The sequence below is a fragment of the Nycticebus coucang genome, chromosome 4, assembly GCF_027406575.1.
Source record: "Nycticebus coucang isolate mNycCou1 chromosome 4, mNycCou1.pri, whole genome shotgun sequence".
In the NCBI taxonomy this organism is placed as follows: Eukaryota; Metazoa; Chordata; class Mammalia; order Primates; family Lorisidae; genus Nycticebus; species Nycticebus coucang.
The window spans coordinates 51,876,647-51,889,817 of NC_069783.1; the positions used below are offsets into that span (position 1 = coordinate 51,876,647).

At 38.9% G+C, this 13,171-nt stretch overlaps 1 pseudogene; it reads left to right on the forward strand.

Moving 5' to 3' along the window:
* The first annotated feature begins 3,050 nt into the window (after positions 1-3,050).
* On the forward strand, positions 3,051-12,747 carry LOC128584304 (protein ZBED8-like; annotated as a pseudogene).
* The last annotated feature ends 424 nt before the right edge of the window (positions 12,748-13,171 follow it).

Below are 13,171 nucleotides of genomic sequence, written 5' to 3' on the forward strand. Positions count from 1 at the left end.
TTGAAGAAAACCAAAATGACTTCTGTTCCAGCAGGGTCTTTATATAGGCAGGAGTTAGGAGCATTGACCAGGAAAAAGAAAAAAAAAAAGACTACATCTGTTTGTACAGAACTATGTCTCCCTAAAATTCATATGTTGAAACTCTTATCCCCAGTGGGTCTATATTTATAGATAAGGCCTTTTAAAAAGTAATTAAGGCTAAATGAGATCATAGGATAGGGCTCTAATTCTAAAAGGCTTATTCCTTATACGGAGAGGGAGACTCCAGGAAAAGCCCTGTGAGGACACTATGAGAAGGTGGCTATCACAAGGCAAAGAAAGAGGCCTGCTGGCACCTTGATCTTGGATTTTCAACCTCCAAAACTGTAAGAAAATAAATTTCTTTTGTCTAAGCCATGCAGTTTGTTTTATTTTGTTGTTGCTGCACTAACAAATGCAAAATCCATTTTGTTCATCCACTACCATACATTGTATCCAACACCAGCATTAAGGAAATATTTCTGAGTAAAGGAATCAATCCCAATCAGAGATAGCCAGGGAGAGAGAAAGAATACAGATAATGGAAACTCTATTAAAAGTGTTCCTTCAGAAACTGCAATCAGAGATATTGGGAATGATGTGCATTTAGTGTAACAAACACCCTAGTGATGTCTAGGGAAGCAGCTTAGGCAATACATACAATAATTGTCATAAGAATCAAATACTGATTTGTCTGTGTGCAAAACCAGGACACTGAAATGTGGCAGACCAAACAAGACTAGAACTGAAACAACTCCCACCTGTTGGGGCTTCCTCAGTTCATTACATTACAAGGCTGGAATGTAGACCTTAGCAGGCGTCCTCAAACTTTTTAAACAGGGGGCGAGTTCACTGTCCCTCAGACCATTGGAGGGCTTGACTATAGTTTAAAAAAAAAAAAAAACTATGAACAAATTCCTATGCACACTGCACATATCTTATTTTGAAATAAAAAAACAAAATGGGAACAAATATAATCACACTGCCTCATGTGGCCCACGGGCCGCAGTTTGAAGACCTCTGCATAAAATACCATTTTTGTAGTTTATTATACATGTGATCACTTTTACGAGTTTGAATAACATGCAGGTGTGTGTTTCCCCTATATGTAATCATATTCCAGAATATAGTTTATCTCAATTTATCCTTTGATTGCAATTAGAAAGCCTTAAAGTAAAGGGCCCCTGAAATATGACAGAGAGAAGAAGTGAGCCAAGAGGATAGGACTAACAATAGCCTTCAAGATTCTGGTGTCATTAGAAAAAGGATTCTCAAATTTATTGCTGCCTGGGACTCAGCATTCCATACACCGTCCTACAGTAGATATGGGAGTCAGAGTAGCTGTTGCCATATTTCAACCCAGCTATAATGTCTTAAGTATCTCAGAAGTTCAAGTCTGAAGATGGTCAAATGTAGTCTTAAGCAACTATATCAGTCAGGGTTATCCAGAGAATCAGAACCAATAGGATATATTTGGCAAGTCTCATATTTATTTGTAGGGTAGGCTGACAGACTAGAAATACAAGCAGAATTTCTGTATTACAGGCTTGAGGCAGAATTCCTTCTTTTCTGGGAAACATTAGTTTTTGTTCTGAAAGCTTTCAACTGATTAAATGAGCCTCACCCACTTTATGGCGAGTAACCTCTTAAAATCAACTGATTGTAGATGTTAATCACATTATTGTAATAGCTGTGTGTGAAGATATTTCACAACATCCAGACTAGTGACTGACCAGACAACTGGACACCACAAACCAGTCAAGTTGACCCATAAAATCTAACTATTACAGCAACCAAAACAAACACCTCGAGGATGGAGCTGCCAAGCTAACATCTATTCATAAAACCCTTACATGTCTAAACTCGTTGTGCAAAATCAATATTAACTTCTATTATTACAAGAATATAGAGTGCACATAGAGAAAGCATCAGAAAACGCCCACCATGATACACATGTTGGTGTTCTAAAATACCATGCTCAGATGAACCAAGGCTACAGTGATAAAATTGTAATAGTTCTTCAGACTGATAGAGACCTTTGAAATAATCTCCTTGCAGTTTACTTAAAATATTTTATTGTTAATTAAGATGGAGAATGGAATCACCTGCTAAAGTAGCCAAGAAATTTATGAGCCTTTAAAAAGCATTTGTGTATTTTTTACTAACGTAAATCAAACCATGTTAGCATTTCAATCTACTGAAGCCACAGTCTGACATAGCTGTATTTCCTTATACCTGTAGGCCTAAATACCATACACTTAGCAATCCTGTCACTTCATGTGGCTTATAGTATAATAGATAACATTTGTGTCCTCATCAATTACTTTTTTAAATACAAGGAATAGTCTAACCTGATCACTTCAAAGATTTTAATATACTAACTGCACTCCTGATTAGTATGCTGCATAATCATTTACATTTCTCTTTCAACCAATGCATTGCCTCTAGACTTACTGTTTTACGCTTATCTGCAACAGATTAAATTTTTCAATTACTACCTGAATACGATGAAGAGAGTATAACCTCTCATGATCAGTTTGCCTTGCCTTCCCAATCTGGTCTGCAGCATCTTTCATTGCTGTGAAAATACTTAGGTTCTCCCTTTTAGTTCTCCATTTGAAAACTGATCACTAAGCAGTGATCAACTTCAGTTTATTGCTGATCCATTGATATCATCTTGGCAACTAAGGAGATTGTCATCTTATCACTTCATTCTGATATACATTTCTCATGGATCGAATTATGTCTTCAAAACAGATATGTTTAAGTCCTAATCCTTGGTATGTATAAATCCAACCTATTTCAAAAGAGGGTCTCTGCAGATACAATCAAGTTAGGATGAGGTTATTTTGGATTGGATTGGAGCCTAAATCTTACACTCATGTCCTCATAAGGACAGAGAGATTTAGAGCTATCTCTGAAAGCAGCTGGAAGCCAGGGGAGAACCTAGTGCAGGAGAGATAGTAGCCATGACTGAGCACTTTAAAAAAACAAGTGCATGCTCTATTTGCCTAACTTATCTCAAAAAAACCATGTACCTGAAATGTGGATTCGTCTGCTGCCTCCAATGCATGGACTCACTGCAGAAGGGGCCCCACAGGGAGGGCATGCTGTGCCCCATCTTCCCTGTGGTTTTTCAGAAGGGTGACATCAGGCTTAATCTGCAGGTAAGGGAGCTGGTGCCCAAGGTCAAGGAACTGGAGCCCCAGCTGAGAGCTGTTCTACATATGAACCCCAGAATAAGGATGTTCCAAGTGGATATGACCTTCGATGTGGACACAGCCAACAACCATCTCATCATTTCTGATGACCTGAAGAAGTTTTGCTGTGAGCATTTCAAGCAGAATGGGGCCAGAGATTCAACTATATCTTATGTATCCTGGGGTCCCCTTGGTTGATTTCTGGCCATCACTACTGTGAGGTGGATGTGGGCAAGAGTGAAGAATGGGATGTGGGCATATGCAAAGAATCGGTTACTAAACAAGGGGAGATCCTGCTGTCTACAAAACTGGGCTTCTGGACTTCTTCTGAGAAGAAGTCTGTTTTTCACTGCTGCACTTCACCCTTGACCACTCTGTTGGTGAATCCCCACCAGGTGGGAATTTTCCTGGACATGGACATGGGTACCATCTCCTTCTATCACGTTGGCTATGGGTCCCATATCTTCACATTCACTAACATTCCTGCTGAGGAACCACTGCCATTTTTTGCTCCTTCAAATGTAGCTGCCGACAATCAAAACTTCAGTTTGATCAAAACTACCTGTGCCTCTGTCCTTCAGTGGACAGGTTCATCCCAGGCAGGACAAATAAAGCCACGAACACAAAATGTCTGTAGAAATTACTGAGTGTCCAGAACCAGAGCTGGAAATGTTTCTGCTTAGTATAATACATCAAGAAAAAGTGGTGGGTCATGTTATGACTCATGAATACAATTTCACTATATAAATTAGGAACATTTACATGTCAGATTGAAATGATACTTCCGTGTTGTTTGGAGGAGACTTATGTTTACATTTCTGTTTCAGGAGGTATTTTGAACTTTCACGTAGTTTGCAAGTGTATTCATTTTTATTTTCTATAAGATCAACTTGGTGTGTTGTGGAGCTTAAATAATAAACAATAATTTGAATGCGACCAAAAAGCTAACTGATTTTCCAGATGATGAGGAAACAAGACCTAACCATTTTTAAGTGTATGATTTAATGTCATCAGTTACATTCAATTGTTTTGCAACCATCTACTACCATCTTCCTCCAAATCCTTTCATCTTGCAAAATGGAAATTCTTCACCCATTAAGTAAATATTATTCATTTTCTAAGGACAGAGAGATTTGGAAACACACAGACACACAGAGGGAAGTTGGGAGGATGTAGACAGACATTGGAGTGATGCAGCTACAAGGCAAGGAACACCAAAGATTTCCAGGAGCCATCATAAGCTAGGAAAAGGGAAGGGAGGATTCTCCCCTGGAGCCTTCACAGCGACCATGGTCCTGCCAACACTTTGATTTCAGACACCTACCCTCCAACACTGGGCAGGAGTAAATTTCTGTTAGAGCCACCAAGTTTGCTTTAATTTGTAACAGCAGCCCTAGGAAATTAATACACCATAAAATATTATTCCGCATTCCTATGTGTATTCAGCTGCTGAAGGGTTTGGTTTGCCTCAGTTTTGTTCAACCTCTGACCAGATGACAACTGTCATTTCTTTATAAGTTAATACCAGCATGCTACTATCCACGAAGCTCTTTTCTCTTATGAAATCTTTTATCTTCAGAGAAACACCAGGTAGTGGTGTTTTCATTATTTTGTGCTGTTGCTGTTATTATTACTGTTAATAATATTATTTCTGTAGCTGTCACTTTCACTTTAAAGGCCAAGACAAATAATGTTCAGGGAGATTACTTACGGGGGAAAGGAAGCTTACCTGTAACACCCCAAGAGAGAAATGAACTTGACGCAGCATTCTGTTCCCAGATTCTGCCTACAGTTTACAGTGCTGGTGAAGTTAGAGGTCATCACAGGGCTAATTATAACTTTGTTAGGAATTACCTTCATTTGTGCTTTACCTACATATCATTTGTGCATGATTATTTAGTTCTATATCTACGTGCATTGTTTAATAACTTTATATTTAAAATAAATTGATTTTATTTGGTGTCTACACTTTAATTCTTGCGATATAAGAGAATAAAATGTTCCTTATTCATACGCACACAGACATACACAACTTTCTATTAAAAAGCTAGCTTGCTTTCTTGATTTTGCACACTTTGAGCATCAGCATTTTGACCTTAGTAATTGAGTGGTGTCTACCCAGCATGGTACACAACCAAGGGCTTCATAAATGGAACCAAAATTTCCATTGCAAATCACTAGTGAACCATTCTTTCATAATGGAGTCAATATTGTCACATGGGCACAGTTTTCTGTTGAAGGTTTTTGCAATGGCCAAGAAGACAGCCTCTCTTCTCTTGGGATCCAATCTGGGCCATTCACATTATCCCATGCTGCTCAGGTCCTCTTCATCTCAAAATTGTGTTTCCTCTGGGCTTTTAGTCTCAACTGCGAAATACTGGATCCTTGCTCAGGCAATTGCTTAGTGTATTCACAGCCCAAAATTTAAATCAATTGATTCCTGGATACAGCTTTACTTCCTTCCCATATCAATCACTGGATGGTATGTTCTATTCCCTTTTAAACCAGAACATTCAGTTTTCTGTTCTCTACAGTAGCCCATTGCCTCCAAAATGCAGACAGGAAGGCATTTTTAACCCCTGCAGAAGATAGTGTTATTTGTTTGCAGTTTGTCCTTCCTCTCTACCCGTGCTGTGGCTTCCCTGACACTGCGCTTGGTCACCTGACTTGCTGTGGCCTGTGGAACATGGACAGAGGTGATGCTTGCCAGTTCCAAGCTGAGGGCTTAAGAGGGTGGGCAAATTATACCACTCCTGTATTAACCACGAGGAGAGCATGACTTTGGGAACTGCTGGTTTCTGAATCAGGATGCTTTTTGACCAGATCTAAATCTAGCCTACAGCCTAGAGTCAAACTCAGCTGTTCCCATCTATGCCCAACTGAACACAGTGGAGCCCATCAAAACCAGGAGACCTTAAGACCAATGTGAGAAATAAATGCTTCAAGGCACTGAGATTGGCTGGGGCTGGGGAGTACTTATTACATATGGTTACAGCAAAACTTGACAAAAACAATCCCTATAAGACTCTTCCTAAATATGAATCAAGCTGAAAACAGATCCCCACTGAGAAGGAAAATAATGAAAATATTCCAATAAAGCAACAACATTGTAACTACCAGGAGTGGTGACTCTAGATCACTGTTTAATAACTTTTAGCCTAAATTGTTTAAAACCTTATTTTTATTCCTCTATGGATACAGATAGCAGATGGGAGCTATAAAGTTTCTTAATTTCATCACAGAACAAACCAGTCAACTGATTGTCTATCTGCATTCTGATAAACTATGGAAGCAAGTGTCAAGGAGCTAGTGGTGTCCAAGATACAACATGAAACACAGGAGATTAAATTGCTATGGCTGCATACAGGGGCACAGCAATTTGCTTAACTTTGAGGGCTCTCTTAACCCACAGTGGTTTTGGATGTTGGGTGCTTTTTTCCCACCCATGAGAATTTCACAGTCTTTGTCTTCTTTTTTTGTTTTTATTTTTATTTTTTGAGACAGAATCTTACTTTGTCACCCTCAGTAGAGTGTGGTGGTGTCACAGCTCACAGCAACATCAGACTCTTGAGTTCCAGTGATCCCCTTGCCTCAGCCTCCCAAGTAGCTAGAACTATAGGCACCCACCAAAACTCCCAGCTATTTTTTAGAGACAGCGTCTTGCTCTTGCTCAGGCTGGTCTCAAACTCTTGAGCTCAAGTGATCCACCTGCCTTGGCCTCCCAGAGTACTAGGATTACAGACATAAACTGTCGCCATTCTTTGGTTTCTTTTGAGAGAATTACCTCTCCCCACAGGATCAGTTATATGGGCATGTTCATCAGAGGTCCTATCTCCTCTTAGCCAAGCCAGGCAAACAGATAATCTTTTCCTAGAATGTTAAGCCTGAGCCTCATGGTGAAAACAATCTGAGAACTCAGCCTGGGCAAAACGGTACAGACATTTCTACCATCATACCATCTTCCCAGTCCTTGTCTGCTCTAAGTCTAATGATTACAGTTTCTCTCTAATCCTGTGTGTTCACTCCCACCTTCCAAGACATTCCTTTTATTGTAAATTGACCAGAATTGGTGTCTGTTGCTGACAACCAAAGAGCCCTGAGTGGCACTAGAAGAAAACATGTAAAGAGCTTTGAGGCATTTTGAGGAGAAAATAGGGGCAAGGAGAGGAGTGGAATACCTCCTCTAGCTAAGAAAGGACCAGCCCTATGTCAATTTCACTGTCCACATAGTATTTACTGACTAGAATCAAAAATGAACCATAGCTGAAAATGTCAGCCCATGAGAAGATAAAACAGGTGTGACTATTTTTGAGAAGTTATAATTATACAAATTCTTCTTCCAGAAAAAGAAATCAATGAATATATATAAACAGTATGCAGTCATTTGTGTTTTAGAACATAAACCTTTAAATACACATTGTGTTGGTCAGCTCATCATTTGAACAGTACATAATCAATTAAATCAAGGATTTGTCTCTGGGGCTTCATGCTCAATTGTGGGCCTTTTCCTAGGATTTTCTAATGGCCATTTCAGGTGGAGTCTTGGCAAGCCAGGCAACTTTCCACACTGAGAACTTTCCACTAATTTCCACTACTGAGAATCTATGAGCCAACTGCACCTTTTGAACATCCAAGAGGGAAACTTGTAAGGTCTTCCCTATAGCTAGTTTAAACCACATATCCTTTTATAAAAACTCCACAATAAAAATGTTTAAGTATAGAGAATCCTCAAAGAACTCAAAGTAGACCTTTCATTTAATTCTGCAATCCCTTTACTAAGCATCTACCCAGAAGAAAAAAAAAAAAAACCTTTTATCATAAGGACATTTGCACTAGATGTTAATCACAGCTCAATTTACAATTGCCAAGATGTGGAAAAAACCTAAATGGCCATCAACCCATAAATGGATTTATAAACTGTGGCATCCTATTCAGCCATAAAAAGATGGGGACTTTACAACTTTTGCATTAACCTGGATGGAGTTGAAATACATTCTTCTTAGTAAAGTATCACAAGAATGGAAAAACAAATATCTAATGTACTCAATAATATGAAGCCAGTAGACAAATTATATACACCCACACAAGAGAAAAACTCAATCCAATTCAAGTTGGAGGAAGGAGGATGGATGATGAGGAGGGGAGAGGGAAAGGAGGAGGAGGCTGGGTGTGCTCTCACCTAGTGGGCACAGTGTAAGGGTATATGGTACATCTCCTAGGTGCAGGACACAATTGCCACAGGGACTTTACCTAACAAATGCAAACACTGCAACTTAATAATTTGTACCCTCATATTAATCTGAAAATAATAATAATAATGAATGCTTAAGTTAAATTGAGTTTTTTATATATTTCAATATATACTTAAATTTTTTAATTTTAGTTATTGCATGCTGAATATTATCTTTTATCTCTAAAACTATTTTATTTCAAATTTCCTAAATCTAAAATATTTATTGTCTTTATTTTATCAACTTGGGGACTTTCTCCTAAATTTCTCTAAGTTATAGAGATACTGCAACAAAGCACTTTAAGAAGCCAAACCGGGGCGGCGCCTGTGGCTCAGTCGGTAAGGCGCCGGCCCCATATACCGAGGGTGGCGGGTTCAAACCCGGCCTCGGCTGAACTGCAACCAAAAAATAGCTGGGCGTTGTGGCGGGCGCCTGTAGTCCCAGCTGCTCGGGAGGCTGAGGCAAGAGAATCGCTTAAGCCCAGGAGTTGGAGGTTGCTGTGAGCTGTGTGATGCCACAGCACTCTACCGAGGGCCATAAAGTGAGACTCTGTCTCTACCAAAAAAAAAAAAAGAAGAAGAAGCCAAACCGGACCTACCATTTACAACAACCTGAGTATGTGAGAGAGATCATTATGCCCAGCTGAACCCAGCAGCAGCCTGCCTGGTTTTCAGACATGTTTCTGTCCCTCCATCCTGGCTCTCTTGTCATCAGTCTCCACCTGCACAAACACTGCAAACACATCCTTAATTTTCTTGACTAACTTATCAACAGCCCCATTAATATTCTAAATTATCCTCTCTGGAAGACAAATTGCTTTACCATTTGTCTTCAAAGGTTTTCTAATCACAAAACATGGTCTCAAGTTTTCCATTATCAAGTTTTAGGGTATAATCTTTTCTTTCATTCTGCCACCAAAACTGTGTCTTTCTCATATTTTCAAGGCTAATGATCACTTGAGAGCTGTATTGTTAGATCTCTATAAGCCTATTTATTCTCTTAAGTATTTTTGAAGTTCTAACCATGTGCCAGGCAATCTCAGAAATTCTAGAAATATAAACAAAAATCCTCACCTTCATAGAACTTGCAATTTTAGTGGATAGAGACCAACATTAAACAAATCATTAAGTTAAACTTACAGTAAGTTATGTCAGATGGTGATAAGTGTGCTTTAGGGGGAAAAACAATACCAGCCAGGAGGAAAGAGAATGTTGAGTATTAGGCAAGGATGCAGTTTAAAGAGGGGCAGTCATTGAAGGCTTCTTTGAAAAAGTAACATTTCAGCCAAGTTCTGAAAAGGGTGAGGCAATGACACACATAGTTTTATAGGGGAAGAACTTTTCCAACAAAGAGCACAAAATGTGCTAACACCTTGAAGTAGGAGTAGGCCAACACTGCATCTCAATTTATTTGCTAGTAGCACTTTCTCCTCTTCATCCTGTGCCTGCCTGTGTCTAAAACCAGTTCTGATGAAAAGATCTCACTGTAAATCCTATTCCAATGTCCACCTGTTCCCATGGGTGACTCCATCCTCACAAAGCTGATGAATCCCAACTCTGCACATCATGTACAGGCACCCTCCACACTGAGGTCCACATCTACACTTCTGAGAGCCTGTTGTCAGCCTCAGTATCTCATGCCACTTTACAGACAATATATTCAAATATGTCATCATCTTGCTTCCCAAGCCTGCTTCTCCCTCTATCCCAGTGGTTCTCAACCTGTGGGTCACAACCCCTTTGGGTGTCGAACGACCCTTTCACAGGGGTCACTTGTGAAAAACACATATTTCCGATGGTCTTAAGAACCAAGACCCTGCTCCTCTATCTGTCTCCAGGTGGGTCCACCCACATGCAGATATGTCCACATACAAGTACCCATCATTACGCCAACTCCATTACATACACACTGTACAAATACAGGTGTGTGACAGGGTTGGTGCGCCATAATATACTTATGCAGATCAGTCACACATGTGTAGAGAGCAGCTACTATGTAGAAAGCAGCTGTTGTGTTGAAAGCAGCTACTCTGTTAAAAAGCAGCTACTGTGTTGAAAGCAGCAGTATTAGAGGTAAAACAACACTTCATGAATTATAATTACTGGGGAAATGTAAAATCATGTACTGTAAAATCATCAACTACTGCAAAAAAAAAAAAAAAAAAAAATCTGTACCAGGGGAACTTAATCTGGATGCTGATGGGTCTTTTTATATCCAGCTGTGGTTGATGTGAATACTGCCCCCTTGTGATAGTAACAGGTATGTAAAAAAACAACACAGAATGGATAAATCATAGGAAACTTTAATGAACTGTATTGACTGAACTACGACATGTATCATCTTTTGTATTATTAAGACTATTGTTATTTATTATTTTCATTAGCAAACCATCCCATGATAATGGATCATGTAGAGAAGAATGTGAAGAAAAGAAAATATAGTGAGGATTTTTTATAATATGGTTTTACCTCAATAATTACAGCAGGGGGCGCGGCGCCTGTGGCTCAGCGGGTAGGGCGCCGGTCCCATATGCCGGAGGTGGCGGGTTCAAACCCAGCCCCGGCCAAATTAAAAAAAAAAATAAATAAATAATTACAGCAGGGATTGAGAAACCACAATGTGTTATTTGTTGTGAAGTTCTATAAGCTGAATCTATGAAGCCAAACAAACCAAAATGCCATTTTGATAGCAAGCATCTGAGCTTTGCCAGCAAGGATACCAACTATTTTAGAAGCAAAGCTGAAGGACTCGAGAAAGCCAGACTTGACACTGATGGTAAATACAACAAACAAAACATAGCAGCCATTGAAGCTTCATATTTGGTGGCACTCAGAATTTCCAGAGCTATGAAACCTCACACCATTGCTGAGGATTTACTGTTGCCAGCATCCAAAGACATTGTTCGAGGTATGATCGGAGCCGAATTTGTTACGAAATTGAGTGCTATTTCCTTATCTAATGACAATGTCCACAGAAGAATAGATGACATGTCTGCTGATATTCTTGATCAGGTAATCCAAGAAATTAAATCTGCTCTACTTCCAATATTTAGTATCCAGCTTGATAAATCTACAAATGTTGCAAACTGTACAGTTACTGGTTTACATAAGGTATATTAATGATGGCAACTTTAAAGATGAGTTTCTTTTTTGCAAACCTCTTGAAACAACAACTACTGCAAGTGATGTATTTGACACAGTTGGTTCATTTCTGAAAGAGCATAAGCTGTCTTGGGGAAAGGTTAGTGGTTTTTGCACAGATGGTGCTCCAGCCATGCTAGGATGTCGATCTGGATTTCAACCTTGGTACTGAATGAGTCACCAAAAGTCATGGGAACTCACTGTATGATTCATTGGCAAATATTAGCAACAAAGACACTGCCACATGAGTTACAAGAAGTAATGAAAAGTGTCATAAGTTCTGTCAATTTTGTAGCAAGTACTTTAAACAATCAACTGTTTTTGCAACTGTCCAACGAGTTGAATGTGCCGAACAATGCTCTGCTATTTCACGCTGAAGAGATACGGTTGTTGAGGGGAAAAGTTTTAAAACATGTTTTTGAGCTTCATGATGAACTCAAAATGTTTTTTAATCAGAAAGCAAGACTACAGTTCAAAGCACTTTTCAGCGATAAAAGTGCAGAAAATAGCTTACTTGGTTGACATCTTTGCCATCTTAAATGAGTTAAATTTATCACTGCAAGGACCAAATGCAACATGCCTCTATTTGTTTGAAAAGATCTGATCATTCCAAATGAAACTTCAGCTTTGGCAAAAAAACTGGATGAAAATAAAATTTACATGTTGCCTACCATATCTGCTTTCTTTGAAGAACATGACATTGAACCAGACAAAAGGATCATGATGATAATTTCTGTGAAAGAATATTTGCACATGCTTACAGATGAAATTTCATGGTACTTTCCAAATCTACCTGACACCCCATTTGCACTTGCCAGAAGCCCATTCAAAAGTTGAAGATGTTCCTGAGACAGTATAAGAGGAGTTCATTGAACTTACTAACAGCGATGCAGTGAGAACTGATGTCTCTACAATGCCAGTTACAAAATTCTAGATAAAGTGTTTGCAGTCATATCCTGTTCTGTCTGAGACTGTGTTGCACCTTCTTCCTTTCCAGCAACATATCTTTGTGAAACAGGGTTTTCCAGCTTGTTGGTTATCGAGTCTAAATACAGAAGTAGACTCATTGTGGAAAATTATCTTTGTTGTGCTCTTGCAAAGAATTCCCCGAGAATTTCTGATCTGGTGAGAAAGAAGCAATCTCAACCTTTGCACTGATGTTGGCTTTTTACGCATACGTCACAAAATGTAGCAATGTAGTTTATTGTTGTTATATTAAGACTGTTACTCATGCTACGCCATGCTTCAAGGCAAATTTCATTTCTTTGTAATTAGAAATAAATATTTCACAATAGATAATTATATATTGTTTTGTGATTAATCACTATGCTTTAATTATGTTAAATTTATAACAATGAAAATACATCCTGCATATCAGATATTTACATTATGATTCATAACAGTAGCAAAATTATAGTTATGAAGTAGCAATGAAAATAATTTTATGGTTGGGGGTCACCACAATATGAGGAACTGTATTAAAGGTTCACGGCATTAGGAAGGTTGAGAACCACTGCTTTATCCTCACCATGCCAGTTACCCATGTTGGAAACCATTAAACTACAGTAGAACTTCAATAGTT